Source organism: Leucopleurus acutus, assembly GCF_964270905.1.
Source record: "Leucopleurus acutus genome assembly, chromosome: 12".
NCBI classification, from domain to species: Eukaryota; Metazoa; Chordata; class Mammalia; order Artiodactyla; family Delphinidae; genus Leucopleurus; species Leucopleurus acutus.
The window spans coordinates 37,462,874-37,478,018 of NC_139154.1; the positions used below are offsets into that span (position 1 = coordinate 37,462,874).

At 37.1% G+C, this 15,145-nt stretch overlaps 1 pseudogene across 1 annotated transcript in view; it reads left to right on the plus strand.

Annotated features, from left to right (window-relative positions):
• Positions 1-9,805, plus strand: part of LOC309969580 (alpha-endosulfine-like) — a 32,662-nt pseudogene extending 22,857 nt beyond the window's left edge. The window contains exons 2-3 of the transcript in view: positions 8,325-8,392; positions 9,627-9,805. The product of the transcript in view is annotated as an alpha-endosulfine-like (transcript). The remainder of the gene's footprint in view (positions 1-8,324; positions 8,393-9,626) is intronic.
• Positions 9,806-15,145: the final 5,340 nt, after the last annotated feature.

Below are 15,145 nucleotides of genomic sequence, written 5' to 3' on the forward strand. Positions count from 1 at the left end.
TGCTCCACCAGGGAAGCCCCTGTGTTTCTTATTTAGCTTCATTTTGGATGATCTGTCCATTGGTGAAAGTGGGGTGTTAAAGTCCCCTACTATTATTGTGTTATTGTTTTATGGCTGTTCGCACTTACGTTATGTATTGAGGTGCTTCTACGTTGGGTACATAAATATTTACAATTGTTTTATCTTCTTCTCGGGCTGATCCCTTGATGGTTACATAGTGTCCTTCTTTGTCTCTTGTAATAGTCTTTGTTTTAAAGTCTATTTTGTCTGGTATGAGAATTGCTTCTCCAGCTTTCCTTTGATTTCCATTTGCATGGAATATCTTTTTCAGTCCGTATGTGTCCCTAGGTCTGAAGTGGGTCTCTTGTAGACAGCATATATACAGGTCTTGTGTTTGTATCCATTCAGCCAGTCTATGTGTTTTGCTTAAAGAATTTAATCCATTTACATTTAAGGTAATTATCAATATGTATGTTCTTATTACCGTTTTCTTAATTGTTTCTGGTTTGTCATTGTAGGTCTTTTCCTTCTCTTGTGTTTCGTGCCTAGAGAAATTCCTTTAGCATTTGTTGTAAAGCTGGTTTGGTGGTTCTGAATTTTCTTAGCTTCACTTGTCTGTAAAGGTTTTAATTTCTCCGTCGAATTTGAATGAGATCCTTGCTGGGTAGAGTAATCTTGGTTGTAGGTTTTTCCCTTTCATCACTTTAAGTATGTCCTGCCACTCCTTTCTGGCCTGCAGAGTTTCTGCTGAAAGTTCAGCTGTTAACCTTATGAGGATTCCCTTGTATGTTATTTGTTGCTTTTCTCTTGCTGCTTTTAATATTTTTTTCTTTGTATTTAATTTTTTGGTAGTTTGATTAATATGTGTCTGGCATGTTTTTCCTTGGATTTATCCTGTATGGTACTCTCTGTGCTTCCTGGACTTGACTATTTCCTTTCCCATATTATACAAGTTTTATACAACTATAATCTCTTCAAATATTTTCTCAGTCCCTTTCTTTTTCTTTTCTACTTCTGGGACCCTATAATTTGAATGTGGTGCATTTAATGTTGTCCCAGATATCTCTGAAACTGTTCTCAATTCTTTTCATTCTTTTTTCTTTGTTCTGCTTTGAGGTAGTTATTTCCACTATTTTATCTTCCAGGTCACTTATCTGTTCTTCTGCGTCAGTTATTCTGTTATTGATTCCTTGTAGAGACTTTTTAATTTCATTTATTCTGTTGTTCACCATTGTTTGTTTGCTCTTTAGTTCTTCTTGGTTCTTGTTAAACCTTTCTTGTATTTTCTCCGTTCTTTTCCCAAGATTTTGGATCATCTTTACTATCATTACTCTGAATTCTTTTTCAGGTAGACTGACTATTTCCTCTTCATTTTTGGTCTGATGTGTTTTTACCTTGCTCCTTCATCTGCTGCATATTTCTCTGTCTTCTCATTTTGTTGAACTTACTGTGTTTGGGATCTCCTTTCCTCAGGCTGCAGGTTTGTAGCTGCTGTTGTTTCTGGTGTCTGCCCCCAGTGGGTAAGGTTGTTTCAGTGGCTTGTGTAGGCTTCCTGGTAGAGGGGACTGGTGCCTGTGTTCTGGTGGGTGGGGCTGGATCTTGTCTTTCTAGTGGGCAAGGCTGCATCCAGTGATGTGTTTTGGGGTGTCTGTGAACTTAGTATGATTTTAGGCAGCCTCTCTGCTAATGGGTGGGGTTGTGTTCCTGTCTCACTAGTTGTTTGTCATGGGGTGCCCAGCACTGGGGCTTGCTGGCAGTTGATTGGAGCTGGGTCTTAGCATTGAGAAGGAGATCTCTGGGAAATCTCTTGCCAATTGTTATTACTTGGGGCCAGGAGGTCTCTGGTAGTCCAATATCCTGAACTTGGCTCTCTCACCTCTGAGGCTCAGGCCTGACACCAGGTCAGAGCACTAAGACCCTCTCAGCCACATGGCTCAGAAGAAAAGGGAGAAAAAAAGAAAGATAAAAATATTTTTTTAAATTATTCAAGTAAAAATAAAATAATAAGAAGAATAGAGCAAGCAAACCAATAAACAAATCTATCAGTGATAACAAGCACTAAAAACTATACTAAGATATACATAAAAATCAGGAACAAATCAGTTATAGGCAGCAAACCCCCAACTCTACAGTTGCTCCCAAAGTCCACTGCCCCAATTTTGGGATGATTTGTTGTCTTTTCAGGTATTCCACAGATGCAGGGTACATCAAGTTGATTGTGGGGATTTAATCCACTGCTCCTGAGGCTGCTGGGAGAAATTTCCCTTTCTCTTCTTTGTTCACACAGCTCCTGGTGTTTAGGTTTGGTTTTAGCCCCACCTCTACATGTAGGTCACCCTCAGGCGTCTCTTCCCCAACCAGACAGGAGGCGATTAAAGCAGCGGCTGATTAGGGGACTCTGGCTCATTCAGGCCAGGTGTAGGGAGGGGTATAGTAGCTATAATTGGAATATGGGGTGAGCCTGCAGTGACAGAGACCTACATAACATTTCAACAGCCTGAGGCACACCATGTGTTCTCCCTTGATTGGGACCCTTGTAGTGGCATACTGCACAGGCTCCCAGGGTGGGTGTGGATAGTGACCTGTGCTTGCACATGGGATTCTTGGGTGGCTGCAGCAGCAGCATTAGCATTTCATGCCCGTCTCTTGGGTCTGAGCTGGTAGCCCCAGCTTGCTCCTGTCTCTGAAGCTCGTTTAGATGGTGCTCTGAATCCCCTCTCCTCGCGCACCCTGAAACAATGGTCTCTTGACTCTTAGGCAGGCCCAGACTCTTTCCCCGGACTTCCTCCCAGCTATCTGTGGCACACTATCCCCCTTCAGGCTGTGTTCACACAGCCAATCCCAGTCCTCTCCCTGGGATCTGACCTCCAAAGCCTGAGCCTCAGCTCCCAGCCTCCACCCACCCCAGCAGGTGAGCAGACAAGCCTCTCAGGCTGGTGGTAGGCACTGATCCTCTGTGGGAATTTCTCCATTTCACCCTCTGCTCCTCTGTTGCTGCACTGTCCTCTGTGGCTCCAAAGCTTCCCCCCCACCCAACACCCCTCTCTGCCAATGAAGGGGCTTCCTAGTGTGTGGAAACTTTTCCTCCTTCACAGCTCCCTTCCAGAGGTGTAGGTCCCATCCCTATTCTCTTGTCTCTGTTTTTTCTTTTTTCTTTTGCCCTACTCAGGTACATGGGGATTTTCTTGCCTTTTGGGAAGTCTGAGGTCTTCTGCCAGCATTCAGTAGGTGTTCTGTAGGAGTTGTTCCACACGTAGATGTATTTTTGTTGTATTTGTGGTTAGGAAGGTGAGCTCCATGTCTTACTCCTCTGACATCTTGAAGGTCCCCCCCACCAGCCATTTTAATAATATTAGTTCTTCCAGTCCAGGAGGGTGGTATATCTTTCCAATTGTTAGTGTCATCTTCAGTATCATTCATTAATGTCTCATATTATTTTGAGTAAAGGTCTTTTACCTCCTGGGTTAGGTTTATTCCTAGGTGTTTTATTTTTTATTTTTTGATGCAATTGTAAATGGCATTATTTACTTAATTTCTCTTTCTGATAGTTTATTGTTAGTGTATAGGAATGCAACAGATTTTTGTATATTAATCTTGTATCCTGCAACTTCACTGAATTCATTTATTGGTTGTAATAGTTTCTTTGGTGGTATCTTAGGATTTTCTATATATAATATCACATCATCTACAAACAGTGACAGCTTTACTTCTTCCTTTTCAATTTGAATTCCTATATTTTTATCTGACAGCTGTGACTAGGACTTCCAATGTTAGGTTGAATAAAAGCGCTAAGAGTGGATATCCTTGTCCTGATCTTAGAAAAAAATGTTTTCTCTTTTTCACCATTGAGTACAATGTTAACTGTGAGCTTGTCATATATGGCCTTTATTTGTTGAGGTATGTTCCCTCTATACACAATTTGTTGAGTTTTTATCATAAATCGATGTTGAAATTTGTCAAAAGCTTTTTCTACATCTGTTGAAATGATCATATGATTTTTTTATTCTACAACAAAAGTGAATAATTTTTATTAACATTTTGTTAATATGGTGTACCATGTTGATTGATTTGTGGATATTGGATCATCTTTGCATCCCTGGGATAAACTCCACTTGATCATGGTGTATGATCCTTTGATAATAGTTTATTGAGCATTTTTTGCATCTATGTATGTCAGTGATATTGGCCTGTAATTTTATTTCGGCGGTACTTTTATCTGGTTTTGGTATCAGGGTGAAGCTGCCCTCAAAGTTAGTTCAAAAATGTTACTTCCTCTGCAATTTTTTGGAATAGTTTGAGAAGGATAGGTGTTAACTCTTCTCTAAATGTTTTATATAAGTTACCTATGAAGTCATCCAGTCCTGAACTTTTGTTTGTTGGGAATTTTTTATTACTGATTCAATTTTATTATTGGTAATTAGTCTGTTCATATTTCTATTTCTTCTTGATTCAGGCTTGGGAGATTGTACATTTCTAGGAATTTGTTCATTTCTTCCATGTTGTCCATTTTATTGGCATATAATTGTCCATAGTAATCTCTTATGATCCCTTGTGTTTCTGTGGTGTCAGCTGACAATGAGTCAGCTCTGAGTTTTGTTGATCTTTACTCTTTTTTTTCTCTGCTCTGATGTTTATTATTTATTTTCTTTTACTAATTTTGGTTTTTCTTGTTCTTTTCCCACTTCCTTTGGATGTAAGGTTTTATTCTTTATTTGAGACATTTCTTATTTCCTGAGGTAGACTTTTTCCCCTATAAACTTCACTCTTTTAAGAGCCTTTGCTATGTCCCATAGATTATGGATCATTGTGTTTCTATTTCCTTTGTGTCCAGGTGTTTTATTTAAATTCTCTTCTTTTTTTGTTCATATTTTTCTTCTTCCTCTACTCTATCTTCCAGATTGCTGATCTATCCTTCTGCATCCTCTAATATGCTGTGATTCCCTCTAGTGTGTTTTCCTTTCAGTTATTGTAGTCTTCAGTTCTGATTGGTTCTTTTTTATATTTTTGATCTCTTTTTTGAAGTTCTCAGTGAGTTTCATCCATTTTCTCCTGATTGCAGTCATCTTTATGACTATTTCTTTGAACTCTTTATATGGTAAATTGCTTATTTCCATTCTGTTTAGTTCTTTTTCTGAACTTTTGTCCTGTTCTTTTGTTTGGAAGGTATTCCATTGTCTCTTCATTTTGCCTAACTCTCTTTTTGTTTCTACCTATTATGCATATCAGCCACATCTTCCAGTCTTAAAAGAGTTACCTATGTACAGAGTACCCTGTGGGGCCCAGTGGTACAACCCTCTCTGGTCACCAGAACCAGGTGCTCCAGGGTCGTTCACTGGGTGGGCTGTGTGCACCCTCCTGTTGTGATTGAGCTGCAATTTCTGCAGGTTTACTGGGGGGTGGTGTTGGCCACCAATGTGATCCTTTTGCTTTCTTTAATGAAAATATTCATTGGTATTTTAATTTAATTTATGAATTAGAGTCCAGTCAATATTGAATTTTCTAAGTCTTACATTTTATTTGGTGAAGAATATAAATGCTCATTTTTAAGCAAAGAATTGCTGATATCATATTCCATGTATGGAGTGTTCAGTTAGGTCTAGGCCTTGGGGAGAACAAGGGATGGATTTAGAACACACGGCAGCAATTTTGTGACCAACTTGCTATCATCCAGTAAGAGAGAGAAGAGTTGCAGCAAATTAATTGAATACAAAGTAGACTGTATTATATAACTTGAGTGGTTCATGGATTATTTTGAGAGCTTAAAGGAAGATCAAACTGTTTGTAGTTGGCAGTCAGGAAAAGCTTTGCAAGTGAGCTAATAATTGAGTTGGACTTTGGAAAATATAGCAAATGTGAACTTAGAAAAAGTCTGAGTAAGGACACTTGAAGGATGATAGATAGATTAAGAAGAAGCACAAAGGGAGGCAAACACAGGTGATGGTTTGAAAATTGGGGTTACAGTAGCCCTCCCTGATCCACAGTTTCACTTTCCACAGTTTGTTACCCACAGTAAACTCTGGTCCAGAAATGTTAAACAGAAGTTTTCAGTAATTAACAACTCTTAAGTTTGAAATTGTAGGTCTTCTGAGTAGCATGATAAAACCTGGTGCTGTCCTACTCTGTCCTGCCTGGAATGTGAATTAGCCCATTGTCCATTGTATCCTGCCCATTAGTTACTTGGTAGCCTTCTCAGTTACCAGATTGACTGTCATGATATCACAGTACTTGTGCTCAAGTAACCCTTGTTTTACTTAATAATGACCTCAATGTGCAAGTGTAGTAATGCTGGCAATTCAAACATGCCAAAGAGAATCCATAACACGTTTTCTTTAAGTGAAGATGTGAAAGCTTTTGACTTAATAAGGAAAGAAAAAAATTATATGCTAAAGTTGATAAGATCTAAGAACAAATCTTCTCTCCATGAACTTGTGAAGAAGAAAAGAGAAGTTCTTGCTAGTTTTGCTGTTGCATCTCAAAATGCAAAAGTTATGGCTATGGTGCATGCTAAGTGCTTTGTTAAGATGGAAAAGGCATTACATTTGTCCAATAGGGCATTTTGAGAGAGAGAAATAGACCAAATTTGCCTAACTTTTATTACAGTATATTGTTATAATTGTTACATTTTATTATTAGTTATTGTTGTTAATCTCTTAGTGTGCCTAATTTATAAATTAAACTTCATCACAGATATGTATGTGTAGGAAAAAAACAGCAAATACAGGGTGTGGTACTCTCCATGGTTTCAGGCATCAACTGGAGGTCTTGGAACATATTCCCTGCAGATGCAGGGGACTACTGTACTTCAGTTTTATTAAAACATAGACGGGTGGTACAACCACTAGGGAGACAGTATAGAGGTTCCTTGAAGAACTAAAAACAGAGCTACCATATGATCAAGCAATCCCACTCCTGGGGATATATCTGGAGAAAACCATAATTCTAAAATATACGTGCACCCTAGTGTTCACTGCAGCACTATTTATAACAGCCAAGACATGGAAGCAACCTAAATGTCCATCAACAGAGGAATGGATGAAGAAGATGTGGTACATATATACAATGGAATATTACTCAGCCATAAAAAAGAACAAAATAATGCCATTTGTAGCAACATAGATGGACCCAGAGATTATCATACTAAGTAAAGTAAGTCAGACAGAGGAAGATAGAAAGACAAATATCATATGATATCATTTATATGTGGAATCTAAAAAGATGATACAAATAAACTTATTTACGAAACAGAATCACAGATTTGAAAACAAACTTATGGTTACCAAAGGGGAAAGGTGTGGAGGAGGGATAAATTATGAATTGGGGATAAACATATACAGACTTCTATATATAAAACAGATAATCAACAAGGACCTACCATACAGCACAGGGAACTATACTCAGTATTCTGTAACAACCTATATGAGAAAAGAATCTGAAAAAGAATGGATATATGTATACGTTTAACTGAATCACTTTGCTGTACACCTGAAACTAACACAACATTGTAAATCAACTATACCCCAATATAAAATAAAAATTAAATTAAAAAAAGGAAGGTCTAAAGAGAAATTATAAGGGAAAAAAGGTTAAATATATACATGAGAGGCAGTACTCAGGAACGAAGTAGTTAGAAAGAATAAACTCTAACCCCAAATTTTCTACTCACCCCTGACACTGTGCTTGGTATTACCAATTGGAAATATGTATTTGACAGGAAAGGGAGAACAGCACATGTAGAAGCAGGGAGGATGGGCATGATAGAGTTTGGGCTACCCAAATTTTTCCCCTAGATCAAACTTCTTAATAAAACACAGTAAAGCAGGAATGCCCTTTTAATACTCTTACAGGTGGAAAGAGTATAAAGCAAATTCTGGAATGGTGATTACTTGCAAACCAATGTCAATGGAATTGCTTGGAGTGTTGAGTGTTTATTTTTGAAAGATGCCCAATGAAAGGAAAAATCAGAATGCAATTTCAAGAGGAGAATAGGTTTTGTGAACTCTGTCATCTCTTCATTTTGCCTCTATGCAAAGAAAATTTTATCTTATGTTCCAAGTCACAGTACATTTGTCCTCAGATAGTTTTATGCCATTGTCACCACCACGAATTTTCTGTCAAAATGTTTATGTTATCTGTGGGTCTGTTTCAGAAACTGACAAAAATTGTTAGGCTGAAGGAAAGAAATTTCAGTGAGTTTAGTACATGCTTTGGCTTCCTTACCAAATTCAAATGTTGCTTGCAAATTATATGACATTGCAATATTATTCCAGTTACATCATTTGGAAGATCTATTTGAGAATATCAAATTTAACTGTTTTGTTCTTCAGATGTTTGCAGACATTGACTTTGGAGAAGGCTCTGATTGGAGATTTCATTAAACTGGGGAAGTTCACAGGTAAGACAAAATGTTTCCATTTCTCTCTCTTTTTTTCTGACTTTTGTTGCAGAGCCATCCATGTTTATGTTGATTTTCCTATGGGGAGTGATTTATTTCAGGCTAACTTGTGATGAATATCTTTTTCATGATTAAAAGGAGTGCTTTTTAACCTTAGGCTATGGCAGGTATATAAAACAGAAATGAAGCCTAAGATTGACTTGTTTGCTTTTTAATCCTTTTTCCCCTCTACAATTTTTTTTAATAAAAATTCAGTAGTTCTCAAGAACTATAGTTTGGATAAATCAAATTTCTTCGTTCCGAAGCCCAATGTTTAACACTGGCGATGACATGAACTGTTGAATAGACTCAAGGGAGTTGCTTCTCTGAGTATCTATTTAATCCTGACTGTGCTTGTTCACTGTTCACATACTATAACCTTGGGCATATATCTCTTCTTATCAATACAAGGAGGGACTCTTCCATTTGGGAACTTATGGAACAACTAGAAATAATTAATAGCACCCTTTATGTTTGTATATGAGATTGGTCCATGTTCTATTTTGTATAGAATATCTTTAATGGTTTTGTAATCATGATTGTATGTTTCTTATAGAAGAAACCATGTGATGTTATTTGGATAACCTAAAAGCAAATTCTGTTAAATGGGAGATCTTTGTTCATTAAAAAAAAAAATGTATTAAGTGAAAGGAGCTAGACTCATATCACAGAACAATAACATACGTGTTTCAAAGCGCTAATTTAAGCAGAAATGCATATGACAAATTAGTACATATGTGAGAATCAATGGAAATGTAGTTCCAGTTTAAAATTTTTATTCCACTTTTCTACATTAATTAACAGTGAATAGAGCAGTGTTTCTTATACTTTTGCCACATTCTTTGGATTATCTTTGATTCTGGTCCACATTATCTATTGTATTGTCTTATTCTGGTGCATTCTAGAGGACTACTACTATGGGTATTACTTACTAATTGCTGAGATTCCTCTGACTCTGATTGTTCAGGGTTCAGTAATTAGCATATGGAGGTATTCTACCTCTGGTGTGTTTCTACTGTCCTGGATCTCTTTGATTCACTTCTGAATTTCTGGTGCAGTTAAGTCTTGATATAAATCTTTTCAAATACACTCTAATGACTGTAAAAGTTCTTTGCTATTGGATGTTAGAATTTAATATTCCCAGAAAAAACTACCTTCCGAGGGCTCCATTTATGACCCTTCTTCGTCTTTCAAGAACCCTTTTGTCTCTGCTTACTTCCTTACCTGTCATCACCTGAGCTGTGGAAGGCTGCAAGGGAGAAGAGGGCTAGAGTTGCCAGGTTTAGCAAACGAAAACACCTGGGAGGGGCAGAGACTGTTTCTGGTGGCACCTCTGAGCTATCCGTTAGATACCCAACTGGAGATGTTGAATAAAAATTAGATATCTGGACTTTTCTTTTTTAAGATTTCCAAAACAACAAAACATTTATCTTGAGATTTGAGAATAATGGGAAAATTAAGTAATAGGAATTGGACCCTCATGGGGGTCTTCTGGGAAATCGGAAGCACCACCCTCTTCTGCAGGTCTATGCTTCTCCAGTTTAGCAATCAATTCTTTCACTGGATTGAAGACGCCATTGGTCTGCTGGTCACAGACATAGCAGCCCCGGGTGGGGCGGAAATGCTGCAGCGCACAGCTCTCGCAGAAATAATGCCTGCCCTTGGTGACAACTGGGTTTTGGAAGGTCTGTCGACAGATGAAACACTTGAAAGGTATTTCCTCCTCATCACTTCCCACTTCATAGTTTTCGTCCTCATAGACACCATTAGCGATCCTCATCAAACTCACGTTCGATCTGCCACCCATGCTTGTAATCTGAATTGTCCTGGAGGAATTTGCAGCTGTCTCTGAAGCTGCAAAAACCAGTCTCCATGTAACCCATTGAATTCAGATATTAGATATCTGAATCTGGACATTGGGGAAAATTTCTGGTCAAATTGGGAGCCACTGGAAGATTAAAGGCGTGAAACTAGATTAGAGGACCAAGCGACTGAGTTGAGATAAGGGAACCAAACATTAGCTCTGGACAACAACATAGAAGGTTTAAAATATGTGTAACTAAGTTAGTTCATTATGTGTTATAAACCTGTAAAAGTCTGTATATTCATATTGGCCTAAAACCTTATTTTCATTTTATTCCGCTTTGGGAAAATAGAGGATCAACTTAATTTGGATTTGCCTTCAGTACTGAGACGTGTTCTAACACCTTATCAAGATGGGTTCTATAGGGGGTGGGACACTGCAGTGAGCCCTTAGCAACCTGAACCTGTGTGATAATGGGCTGGAATATAGCAGGTTTCAACTGTGTACCGGGTTCTTATTCATATTCTATAGGAAAGGGAAGGCTGGCTTTACTAACGGGATCTTTAAGTAATTTTTCTGTTTTTGAAGCACCGAAACCATCTTTCTTATATTATTCATTCAGGAGCTTTTTCTCCTTCTGAAGGGAAATGTCTTGGCAAATGTGAATGTGCTTCCATTTTCTTTCTTGTTAATTCTTTTCACATGATAAATTGCAGGGAACTGTTCTGAAATCCCTTGAAATTGAAAAGTCAGCCTACATGAATGCTTAGGAGCAAAGGTTTTAAACATAATAAGTCCATTGATACTCAGCTGAGAGAATTTTCAGAAACAGTTGCAGTAGACTGCTACCTCTTATGGGTACACGTAGATTCATTTGCATACCTTTCAATACTTCTTGCTTAGGTGATCAATCTGAGTTATCTAAAATAATTGCAAAGCCTCCAAGGATTATTTAAAATATTTGATATTTTTGGAAGTTAAGGTCATTCACTAGGTAACCTGTTCTTTAATATTCAGTAAGTGAAAACAAAGACATATTTTTGGATTTCTCCTCATTTCCAGTGATACAGAAATGAACTATATCTGTTTCCAACCTGGCCTCCATGCCCCTGTGTGCACCAGGTCATAATGGAGGTCCTCAAGTCATTATTTTTTTCATTTAAAAAGGAGTATATATTCATAAAACATTTAAAAGCACTTTCAGGGACTTCCCTGGTGGTGCAGTGGTTAAGACTCCATGCTCCCAATGCAGGGGGTCCAGGTTCAATCCCTGGTCAGAGAACTAGATCCTGCATGCCTCAACTAAAGATCCCTCATGTCGCAATGAAGATCCCATGTTGCCACAACTAAGACCCGGCACGGCCAAATGAATAAATAAATATTAAAAAAAAAAGACCTGTATGCAGAAAATTATAAGACACTGATGAAAGAAATTAAATATGATACAAATAGATGGAGAGATATACCATGTTCTTGCATTGGAAGAATCAACATTGTGAAAATAACTCTACTACCCAAAGCAATCTATAGATTCAATGCAATCCCTATCAAACTACCACTGGCATTTTTCACAGAACTAGAACAAAAAATTTCACAATTTGTATGGAAACACAAAAGACCCCGAATAGCCAAAGCAATCTTGAGAACGAAAAACGGAGCTGGAGGAATCAGACTCCCTGACTTCAGACTATACTACAAAGCTACAGTAATCAAGACAGTATGGTACTGGCACAAAAACAGAAATATAGATCAATGGAACAGAATAGAAAGCCCAGAGATAAACCCATGCACATATGGTCACCTTATGTTTGATAAAGGAGGCAAGAATATACAGTGGAGAAAAGAAAGCCTCTTCAATAAGTGGTGCTGGGAAAACTGGACAGCTACATGTAAAAGAATGAGATTAGATTACTCCCTAACACCATACACAAAAATAAGCTCAAAATAGATTAAAGATCTAAATGTAAGGCCAGAAACTATCAAACTCTTAGAGGAAAACATAGGCAGAACACTCTATGACATAAATCACAGCAAGATCCTTTGTGACCCACCTCCTAGAGAAACGGAAATAAAAACAAAAATAAACAAATGGGACCTAATGAAACTTCAAAGCTTTTGCACAGCAAAGGAAACCATAAAGAAGACGAAAAGACAACCTTCAGAATGGGAGAAAATATTTGCAAATGAAGCAACTGACAAAGGATTAATCTCCAAAATTTACAAGCAGCTCACGCAGCTCAGTATCAAAGAAACAAACAACCCAATCCAAAAATGGGCAGAAGACCTAAATAGACATTTCTCCAAAGAAGATATACAGATGGCCAACAAACACATGAAAGAATGCTCAACATCATTAATGATTAGAGAAATGCAAATCAAAACTACAATGAGATATCATCTCACACCAGTCACAATGGCCATCATGAAAAAATCTACAAACAATAAATGCTGGAGAGGGTGTGGAGAAAAGGGAACACTCTTGCACTGCTGGTGGGAATGTAAATTGATACAGCCACTATGGAGAACAGTATGGAGGGTCCTTAAAAAACTAAAGATAGAACTACCATACGACCCAGCAATCCCACTGCTGGGCATATGCCCTGAGAAAGCCATAATTCAAAAAGAGTCATGTACCAAAATGTTCATTGCAGCTCTAATTACAATAGCCAGGACATGGAAGCAACCTAAGTGTCCATCATCGGATGAATGGATAAAGAAGATGCGGCACATATATACAATGGAATATTACTCACCCATAAAAAGAAATGAAATTGAGTTATTTGTAGTGAGGTGGATGGACCTAGAGTCTTTCATAGAGAGTGAAGTAAGTCAGAAAGAGAAAAACAAATACCTATGCTAACACATATATATGGAATCTAAGGGGAAAAAAAAAAGGTCATGAAGAACCTAGGGGTAAGATGGGAATAAAGACACAGACCTACTAGAGCATGGACTTGAGGATATGGTGAGGGGGAAGGGTAAGCTGGGACAAAATGAGAGAGTGGCATGGACATATATACACTACCAAACGTAAAATAGATAGCTAGTGGGAAGCAGCCGCATGGCACAGGAAGATCAGCTCGGTGCTTTGTGACCACCTAGAGGGGTGGGATAGGGAGAGTGGGAGGGAGACGCAAGAGGGAAGAGATATGGGGACATATGTATATGTATAACTGATTCACTTTGTTATAAAGCAGAAACTAACACACCATTGTAAAACAATTATACTCCAATAAAGACGTTAAAAAAAAAAAGCACTTTAAAATTATTTAAGCATTTTGGACCTTTCATTAATTCACAATAAATTTTCATGGGATAATTTAAAATATCAAAATAATTTTGAGTTATCAGAAATCCAAGTATTGAATTTACATGTTTGCATGTGCATACTACAAATAAAAACCAAAATCAAACTTACACTACTGAATGTATGTTGGGGAAAAGAATAGTCACACAATCTCAAATAATTGCCCCCTGCCAAATTATTAATTATGACGAGAGAAAGCTTCTTTTACAATGAAGAGATCTGGTAGATACTAAATTAACTGAGGTATAAAACTACATATTACTAATAATGGGCAAAATGCCATTGATGAAATACTTTGGGAAGCATCCTTGCTGAAAATGCTTAAAATCTAGACAGTGAAACATCAGACAAGTCTACATGTGGACACAACACACATGGCTTGTCTCTTTAAAAAATGTCAGTGATGTGAAAGAAAAAAAAAAGAGAGGGGTATTCTAGATTAAAAGAAACTAAAGAAATACCAAAGGGTCATTTATAATCATTTATAATATTAGACTCTAGATAGAAACATTTGAATATAAATTGCCTATTGAATATCATTGTATCAATGTTAGACATCTAGTTGTGATTATAGTATTTTGGTTATGTAAGAAAATACCTTTGTTCCTTGGAGATATATTTAGGGGAGAAATGGAATAATATCTACAACTTACTTTCACAAATTTATAAATGAATACAAACCCCCATGGAGGTAGAGAGGGATAGATGAAGAATATGTGGGAAAATGTTAACAATTCGTGAATCTAACAATATTGGTGAAGGGTACATGAGTATTCACTGTCCTATTCTTTCAAATTTATTGTAAGTTTTAGATCATTCAAAAAAAGTTGAGAAAATAAATTATATACATGTGAAAGGAAAATAAATAGAATTGAAAAATATACCTCTCAATATAAATGAATCCAATTTAAGGAAATCACTTTTTAATAGATACAGTAATTATTGTTGTGATGTTTCTAATAAAAGCTTATTTTAATATAGTGCTTACACTTTACCAAACACCCTTTTCGGGATCATTTAATGCTCAGAAACTCCAGTGGTGTCATGCTGAATGATCATTGCTATTATCACTTTTTAGAGATGGAGAAACTTGATTCTGTAAATTTAAATTCCTTGCCCAAGATTTTACAGATTAAAAAAACGGGAAACTGTAACTCACACCCAGGTCACTCAATTCTAAGTATTTTCTATGTTTTACTCACTAGATTCTTGTGTGTATACATTTATGAGTTTGTGTTTTTTCAATAATTAAAAACCTTTGAAAATTACATGATTCATTGTTAATTTTAGTGGGTACGCTGTAGGACTAATGAAACACATAATGTAACTCAGTTTCTGTATGAGGGAGAAATATCCAGGGTTTCCCATTACTCTGCTGCAAATGAATGGAACTGGGATCACAGAGCCAGATCACAAAGGACTTTTGCTTCAAGAAAATGTCGTCTTTGCAATTTGTGTATGCTCTTTTAATAGTGGCTTACATCTGCTCTTTTTATTTACACATTATGCCCTGGTGACAGTTATAACTTTAATTCAAATACCTAAATTGTTATAGTTCTTGAGAATTTCACATTTTTTAAAATTGAAAAATGTTACTCCAAAT